Here is a 9,970-nt window from a genome sequence, read left to right as displayed (position 1 = left end):
ATGTGAGGCCCTGGGTTTAGTTCCCAGTAATACACATACACACACACTCACACACACACACACACACACACACACACACACGAAACTTAAATGAAAGGCAGAAGGTACTTTGGAGACTTGCAAGAAATCTCAAATGTAATCTTGGTCTATTTCCAAATTTGAAAGATGTTTCCAGCTGTTTGTGTATTTTCAAACCGTCTAAGCTTGGTGAAGTCATGAGGGTCACACTCCCTCCACAAACCTCCAGGGTTCCTTATAAGTAGTCCTCATACTTTAAACTGTTCTTTAAATAATCCTCAATGGAGAATTTTGGGTTCTAGAGCTGGTTCTTCCATAAACCATGTGGGCTTCTTGACTTCTCTGGGGCCACACTTGTTTGTATTGAAATGATCTCTGTGACTGAAAGCATTACAATTAGGCTTTAAATGAAGTCTTGATTTGGTATTTCTTAGGAAGAGTCCTGAGCCCTTTCCTCTGCATTCTTTCTCAAAGTAATCCAGTGATTATCTTGGATTTAGAATTTGGTACCAATGTCAATATACCAAAATTACATCTCCACCCAGACCTATTTTCTCAGTCCCAGACTCTCATGTTGACTACCTTACTTGACATATTCACTTAGATGTCTCACACACACCTCAGTTTTAACCAATCCAGAATGGAAGCTTCATTCTTCACTCTCTAAAGGATTGCTCCAATAAGTCCTATATCACCAGGCATTTATTCACCCATTCAATATATACCAGATGCTCACTGCATGCCAGTGAATGTTTTATTTGCTGGAGATACAACAGTGGACCTGACCAAGTAGTCCCAGCTCCCAGTCCCCAGCTCCCAGTCCCCTGCCCCCAGCACCTCATACTCTAGATCTGTATAGTCCCATATAAAGCTACTAGCCACAAGGGCTTATTGAGGACTTGAAATGGGACTAGTCTGAATTGAGATGAGCTGTTGGTATAAAATTTGCACCAGATTTCAAAGACTTCTTTCAAAAAATACTAAAGATCTCATTAAGTTTTTATATTGATTACTGTTGAAGTAATATTCTTGATATACTGTATTGGATTTCATAAAAATATATCATTAATTTCACCTCTCTTTTTTTGAATGTGGTTACTATAATATTTAAAATACATAGATTGGCTTCGATTGCTGTTCTATTGGACAGCATTATGGGGTAGATGGATAAAATAAACAAGTAAACAGTTAATTTAACAGGATGATAACTTGCTTTAATTATGACAAGTACGTTCAAGAAAATAAACAGAAGAAATTACCTTAAGCCAGAAACACAGGAGTCCTGGAGAATTCCTTTCTTTCTCAATTCCATCTGTGTGTCAAATTATTTTCAAGCCTCATTCATGCCATTTCAGATTACATCTTAAATCTATATGCTGCTGCCCTGTGTAAACCATTTCTCTAACTTTTTCCCTCACTTCCACTTCCCACCTTCTGCAGCTTTATCACATCCTTCCTCTTCTTAAAACCCACCAGTGACTGCAGCTATCTTCTCCAGGTTCTGCTTGGATCTTCTGCACATGTCTTTCATTTGTCCTTGGTCACTTCAGGGACTTTGCATTTGCCTGGGATTTCAATTTAAATGTCTCAGGTGGCCTTGGAGAGGTCATTCTTGATTACTCTATCACATGAATAGTTTTCAGCTAATTAAAAATAAAACAACTAGTTCTTACCTTGTTTCTCCATCTTAATCTGTTCTTTGTTTCATTTTTATCTGTCTCTTTATCAGTGTACCCCAGTAGCACAGTGCTTGGGACATGGAAAGTTTTGATAAGTATATGTTGACTGATGGACTGAAATGAAACACATCTCAAGATTTAATACCTGGTTTTAAAGAGGAAAGTTCTTATGAGCTATGTGGCCCTTGAAATGGTTCCATTTACTTATGTGTTGATTCCTAATTTGTATTTTAACCATATGTTGATTCATGATCTTTTTTTTTTTTTGGTACCAGGGATTGAACCTAGGGGCTTAACAACTGAACCACATTCCCTGCTCCCCCTCCATTTTTTTTTTTTTTTTTAATTTAGAGACAGGGTCTCACTAAGTTACCTAGGGCCTCACGAAGTTGCTGAGGCTGGCTTTGATCTCATGATCCTCTAGCCTCAGGCTCCTGATCATTATCTGTTATGACAAAGCAAGTAACTGTTGCTTTAACAACAGATCATTTCCCTACTGCCTAATTTATTTCACAATGTGGAATAGATAATATTAACTAAGTACAAAGAAAGTCAGCTGACATCCATCTTTACAAAGGCTTTGTCAAAAATAAAATTCAAGGGATTTGGGGGTACATTTTTTCATGAATGTCTCCCATGTATTTGGCAGGAGTGTACATGATGGTGTGTTTTTTTTTTCCTCCCCAGGTTGATGTTCTCTCAATTTTGGTCCTGACCCTATTGATTGGCTCATCCTATTGAGTGAGTCCTCATGTGAAGGTCACAGATTTCTCAACAGTCTAGGCTTGGCCAAATAAACCATATGTGTACTTGACTGAAGATACAGCTCACACAATCCCAGGACAATTAGAATTCCAGTTGGTAATCCAGTGGAAAGAGTATGAGTGGCAGGTTTTAATTTTCTTCTGGGTTAAAAAAACATGCAGAGGTGGGTGAACTGTATATTTCGAACAACAGCGATGGTCCAGCTTATTATACAGTACTCAAGATGGAATGTCAGCTTTTGAGTAGCTCCTATTTCCTGTTCCCTGCCCTGCCCTAACCTCTCTGGCCGCCACAAGGACTTGTCTTGTCTGAAACCCATGTCATCTGGGACAAATGCCAGATATGGTGCTTTTTCTGACACGACATAGGATACCTAAAAGGGTCTCCAGAGGGAATTTTGCAGGGTTGTCCCTATTGTTGTGAGTCCTATGCCTGAGGCGGACACACTGGTGTCACCTTGTGCCTATCCTGTGTGCACAGCTTCTTGTTCAGATCAGGAGAAGCCTGACAGGTCTACAAAAGCCATTCCATCCCTGGGAGTTTAAAGCTACTTTAAAGGAGCCATTTGACCACCCATGTGTGTATTTGTGTCCCTTCTACCTGCTAATATCACATCAGAATAAGAATCGATTGCTCTAACATCTAGTTTTATATGGCCCATAAACTAAGAATGGTTTCTAAATCTTTACATAGTTAAAACAAATCAAAATATAAGTAAATTATAATAAAATTCAAATTTCAGTATCCATAAAGAAAGTTTCATTGGAACATAGCCATGCTTATTTGTTTATATATTGTGCATGTCTGCTTCTGCTCTATAACATGGCACCGTTGAGTGTGGAAAGCCATGATTTGAATCACAGTCTGACTCTCTCATGGCTGCATTGGGCTGGGAACTGCCTGTGTGAAGATACAGGTCAAGATGGCCCAATTGCTATGGTGACACTGGCCGAAGGAAACTGCTATTGGTTGGAAACTTGAACTCAGTCACCAGTTCCCAGGGATAGAGAATTCTGGGCCTAACAAGGTAACCCCCATGTCTCACCAGTCCTATGTCCTTCAGTCTGCCTGCTTTCCTGAAACTTTCCCTATGTAATGATGACACCTATGTAACAAGCTTGCTGAGCTAGCTCTGGGTCAGTCAAACTCCACCAGAGTTTGGCTATTCCACCGGCCTCATCTTTTTCTCTTTCTGTGTGTTCGGCTGGTCCTTTATTCATCCCCCATCGCTCCTGCTCATCTGGTATTTTCTTAATTAATGGCTGTAGCTCAGAGAGAGATGAGAGGTGTTTTAGTCAGCTTTTTCGTTGCTTTGACTAAAGGACCTGACCAGCACAACTGTAGAGGAGAAAAGGTTTTTTTTTTTTTTTTTTTTTGTTTGTTTTTGTTTTTTTGAGGGCTCATGGTTTCAGAGATCTTAGTCCATAGAAATCCAGCACCATTCCTTGGGGCTCCAGGTGAGGCTGAATATCATGGAGGAAGAGTGTGGCAGAGGGAAGCAGCACATGGTGATCAGAAAGCAAAGAAAGAGAGACGTTCCACTCACCGGAAACAAATATATACAAAGCCATGCCCCAATTCCCACTTCCTCCAGCTATACCCTACCCCTTCAGTTACCACTCCCCCTACCAGAGGATTAAATCACTGGCTAGGTTAAGACTCTTACAACCCAGTTATGTCTCCTTTGAACCTTCTTGCATTGTCTCACATGTGAGCTTTTGGAGGACATCCCATATCGAAACCATAACAAGAGGGCTGCCGCAGTTGAGTAGCTGTGGCCTACAAAATGGAAAATGTTTACTCTCCAGACCTTTATAGAAAAAGTTCCATTTCTGCTCTATCCCACTACTGTTTTAGTCTTTCATAGTGCTTTCCACTGTCTCTGTTTTTGTTTACTTACTTGATCTGCTCTCTCTAGAACATAAGCTACCCAGGGGCAAAGATCTTACAGGCTTATTCTTCACTGCATCTCAGCTCTATAACCATGGTACCTCACATAGCAGTTTTCATTGTGAATGAGCAGATAACAATAGATGTTGAGCCCTGACTATATGTTGGGTACATGTGTCCAGTCTTTTAATCCTGGCAATAACTGCTGGGCGGATATAATTTGTTACAGGCTAAGTGGCACTGCCCCTACCACCACCAACTCATGTGTTGAAGTCCTGATCCTTAATAAATTAAAATGTGACTGTACAGATGTTTCTTGACTTATGACAGGGTCATTTCTTAATCCATTATAAATTGAAAATATTGTATTAATATTGCTAACCTACCAAACATCATAGCTTAGCAACATAGTACATTGTAGAACAGCAGCTGTTTGCTCTCATGGCGTGTGGCTGACCATGGAGCTGCCAACTGCATTGTAAGAGAGAATCATACTACATATTGCTAGCCTTGGAAAAGATCAAAATTCAAAATATGTTGAGCCCTGACTGTATATTGGGTACATATGTCCAGTACCAGTGCATATCACTTTTGAACCATTGTAGAGTTGAAAAATTATAAATTGAAACATGGCAAGTCAGGGACCACCCCTATTTGGAGATAGAGGCTTTAAAGGAAAATGAGGTCATTAGGGTGGGCCCTAATCCTATCTAACTGGTTCCTTGTGAAAAGAGGAGATCAGAGCACAGGCACACACAGAGGGGGAAATCATGTGATTGTACAGGAAGAAGATGCCCATCTACAAGCCAAGAAGAGGGTCTTAGATGAACCAACCCTACCAACACTTTGATCTTGGACTTCCGGGTCCCAGAATTGTGAGAAAATAAGTTTCTGTTGTTTAAGCCACCTAGTCTGGTGAATTTTGTTCTAGCAACCCTCACATATTAATACACCACTATTATTTCTGTTTTCAGATGAGAAAACTGAAGAAAATGGAAATTAGGTAAATTCTTCAGTAAATGAGCAAAAGAGCCAGGATTGGAACACTAGATTCTTAGACGTGGTCTCTTAACCACTATGCCATTCTGTCTTTCTGGAGATGAGTGGACAGAGGAACAGCTGGATAGATACACTGCAAAAAAAAAAAAAAATGTTCCAATTGGAGAATACATAGAATTTTCCAAGGAAACTATCCACATAAGGTCCTAATATTTTCCTCCAGAGGCAGGATTAGAGTTTGGGGCAAGTAACAAAGTCCCAAGTTCAATGACCAGTGAATTGGGGAGGTGCCATTTACCTCTGCCAGACTTTTGCAGAATACAGAATGAGACTGACCCTCCATGCTGTCTCTCTCCAATCCAGCTGCTCCTTGTCAAGCTCTGGCAGTCACGGAGAGCCTGTTTAAGATTCATCCAACAATCACACCTCTATTAACTCTGAAAAAAAGAAAACATATTTCATAAAACATATGCAAAGAAACATAGATTTTGATGGTCCAAATATCAGAAATAATATAACCGAAGTGCTTTTACTTCTAAATAGAAAGGCTATTATGTGAAGTAAAAGTTTACACTTGCCTTGACTGGTGGGGGTTCTGAAAAGTGACAAGAATATGGGTTTAGTTTATAAAGGAAAAAAGAAGTTCTGTTTCTCAGTGTGCTCTGCAAATGAACACTGAAGAAATTTCGCTTAAGGATCAAAATCAGCCAGGAAACTTGTTTAAGGTATAGTTGCCAGCTCCACTCTGGATCCACGGAAAATCTTCAAACCAGAGTCCTGGTAACCTGTATTATTAACAAGTTTCATAGATTCTTATCATCAGGTAAGTTTGAGAAGCGCTGTAACAGGAGCACATGGCTATTTCATCATTATGTCTGTGATTCCTAGTCTCTAATCTCACTATCTCTCACCTGAATTATAACAATAGTCTTTTAATTGTGGCTCCAGGTTTTCCACTGAATTCCTGCTCCAGTATTTCATCTTCAGAGTAACAGGAGTGACACATTTAATAGAAAAACTAGATCATCTCACTCCCTTGCGAAAACCGTACTTTCGAATACCTTCTCATTCCCCTTAGTAATAAAATCCATGATCCTGAACAAGGCCTGCCAACCCTATGTCCTCTGGCCGCCCCTCTGGCTTTCTCGCCGTTGCTTGCTCAAGTCCAGCCACACTGGTCCTCAGCTGTGTTCTCAGCTGTGAAGTTCCCTGGCACCCTGTCCCCTTCCTCTCACCTGTCCCCATTTAACCCTGCAATCTCATGCCTTGGCTTCAATGGGGCTTATTCATGGTGACCTCACAGCCCCATGGGCTTCCTTGGCCCTCCAAAGAAGTCACTCTAGCTGGCCTCTATTTAGTATTTTTATAACATCCCGTGCCTTTGTAGGAGTTTTCATGATTGGGATTGGATCATAAATTAGTTTTCTTGGCGTTGGAGGTGGAGCTTGGTGGTAAAGTACTTGCCAGGCATTTGTGAGACCCTGAGTTTGATCCCCAGCACTGGGGGGGGGGGCGGGGGGACATTATCTGTGTCATTAGAAGTTGAAGGTCTATTTTTCCTCTCTAGAATCAAAGTTCTATGAGACCAAGTCTGATCTTTATCCACTGTATCCTTAGTGTCTAGTGCAAGGTCAAGCCCATAATAGGTACTCAACAAATACTTTAAAAATAAGCATCAAATTTAGTAGTTAGAATAATAGTCCCTTTTCATATGGTTGGCATGAACTGAGTATTCTGATTTATCTAATATTGGCATGGTAAATATTATTACCTCCATTTTCAGAGAAGGACACTGAGACTCAGAAGATTGTATGATTTACTCAAGGCTGCAGGACTGCTTTGGGGCAGAACAAGATCCCAGGTCAGTTTTACTCTAAAGCCTAAACCTTTCATTTTGCCTGACTACTTTAGGGCTACCAGTAGGCCATCATTACCCACCCCCTTCAAAATACTCCTTTATTCCAAAAAATGTGTTTATCTTTTTCTCGCAGTGCCAATCTAGTCTTTGCTAACATAGGGTTAGATAAAACTCTTGCAGGTTTGGCTGAGATTGATATATCATCAGCTGCTTTTCCTAGAGAAAGTCTGTTTGAGGAACACAGTCAAACTAGGCATTAGAAACAAAACAAAACAAAAAACTTTCTTCTCGTACTGGGGATTGAACCCAGGGGTGCCATTTAACACTGAGCCATATCCTTAGCTACTTTTATATTTTATGTTGAAACAGGGTGTTGCTGAGTTGCTTTAGGCCTCACTAAGTTGCTGAGGCTGGCTTTGAACTTGCGATCCTCCTGCCTCAGCCTCCCAAGCCACTGGGTGTGTGCCATGGCTCACTCTTCTTTAACTTAAAAGAAAGAAAGAAAGAAAGAAAAAGAAAGAAAGAAAGAAAGTCATCTGTGTAGCAGAATTTGATTGGTGTGTTAGTACATTTTATATGAGAAAGTCCAGAAATACCAATAAGTCTTTAGTTGCCAAATACAGAAAAAAAAAAAAAAAAAAAAAGGGAGACAGTGTGAGAATAGACTGTGATGCAGGAGTCTGGTTTCACTGGAGACTGGCAGACCATAGAAGCCAAGTGGCTGCCAGTTGGTTAACCAGCAAGGTGTCAAGTTTTTGTTTGTTTTGTTTGTGGTACTGGGGATTGAACTCAACTAAGTTGCCCAGGCTGGTGTTGAATTTGGGATTCTCTTGTCTCAGCTTCCCAAGTCACTGGGATCACAGGCACATGCCACTACACCGGGCTTAAGATTCCTTTCTTTGCAGCTTGCTATCTTTAGGGGAATATAGAGATAGGTGAGGATTAGTAAGAGTTGTGTAGTAGGTGTGTTCCACTCTTTAAAATGTAAATACAGGGTCATCTGATTTGATATTATAAATTTGGTATTATGAACTTGAAAGAGTTAAGTAAATGAGGTTTCACGGCATTCATTCAGTGTTTGTAGCCTTGAACCCTGAAATTGCCCATCCTCCTCCCTTAGTTTTTCTGATTATAAAGATCTGTGGCATGCTTTGCCGAAGGGGAAATTGCTACTGTAAAAACCAGCATCATCACACTTGCTCTGGGAAAGAGAGCTACCTTAGAATCAAGACCAAAACACCTCGAGGTATCTGGATGTGAAACTACATGACTTGAGGAACAGGAAGGATGATGAACCGGTTCTCCCCTCTGGGAAGGGATGTGCATTCTTGCTCTGAAGATGTAAGCTCAAGAAGAAGGAAGGTGGGAAAAAAGAGAAATGGATTTCAAAAGGGGAAACTGAGGCCTGCATGGAAGGCCAAGAGACCTTTAAATTTTTTTTTTTTAATAAGAACCAGGCTGTCCAGTATTCCATTTTGAGATGCTTGCTGCTGTGCATCCTTGTGGACCCTTCATTCCACTGGGTCTTAGGCTTGTGTGCTGTCTGCACACTGTGTTTACCCTGGCACAGTTCTGTGGAAACCTTGGGAATGGGGATTATTCCATAATTGGGCCCATCACAAGAGTGGGAACTGGAATTAAGCAGAGGTAGAAAAGTGAGGTGGAGATATTAAGGAGAAACCACTCCCTTGACCACGGGTGGGAATAAAGTTCTTCTGGACCAGGCTGGACCTCTCCCAAAATGTAGCAGGAGGTTCCTGAACCTTATTTTCTAGGTTTTGAGGGGCAGGGAAAATGCCATCTGGGGTGGATCGGTGGAGAGCTGGACTTCCAGGCCTGTCGCTTGTCCTCATCTTGGGCACCTCTTGTGCTTTGAGTACAATTAGGGTAGAGGGAACAAGGGTTTTGGAGTCAGGCTGACCAAAATTTCAAAACTGAACTCTGTTTCAATTGTTGAACTCATTTGAGCCACGTTTTTGTCAGCCATCAACTCTCACAGGACAGACTTAGGATGAAGCTTAAATGAAAAGACATGTCAATGTGGGTTAAGAGCTCAGGTTCTGGGGTCAGATTGCTTGATTCAAACCCTGGCTGCACCACCTACTGGCTGCATGATTTGGGGTAAGTTATTCAATTTTTATGAAAAGTGAACAAATAATGCTACCTACCTCCTAGGTTGTTTGGGAAGGTCACAGGAAAACGTTTAGTGTCTGGCATTAGTGGTTTGATAAGTGTTAGCCATTATGGTTGTTATTGTGTATAAAAATCTGACCCTTGTGGTTGACCCTTTGCTAGAAACATCCTATGCCTCCCCTGAATTAATTTAATCACTTAAACTGACAGCACATGGTTGATTCATGGGAAACTTCCCTCATCTGTCTCCTCTCCCCTTCAAAACTGATACAGATCAACAGATGACCAGCTGCCAGGTTTCCTCAATCATTTCCTCCTGAAGGTAAAAGAAGCTTGAAACCTGTGTTAAGATAGCCTTTCAGAAGAGTGCTGGTCCACCATGCTTGGTCTCAATGGCTTACCAAATCAATCTTTTTCCTTGCCCCATACAACTTGCCCCTAATTCACTGGGCTTCTTTAGAGTGAGAGCAACTTTGGGGCTGAGGATGTGGCTCAAGCGGTAGTGCGCTCGCCTGGCATGCGTGCGGCTCAGGTTCGATCCTCAGCACCACATACAAACAAAGATGTTGTGTCCGCCGAAAACTAAAAAATAAATAAATATTAAAAAAATAGTAGATCCCCTTGTTTT

Source organism: Callospermophilus lateralis, chromosome 8 (assembly GCF_048772815.1).
Source record: "Callospermophilus lateralis isolate mCalLat2 chromosome 8, mCalLat2.hap1, whole genome shotgun sequence".
NCBI lineage: Eukaryota > Metazoa > Chordata > Mammalia > Rodentia > Sciuridae > Callospermophilus > Callospermophilus lateralis.
The sequence above is the reverse complement of the archived record's forward strand: the minus strand, read 5'-3'. Positions refer to the sequence as shown.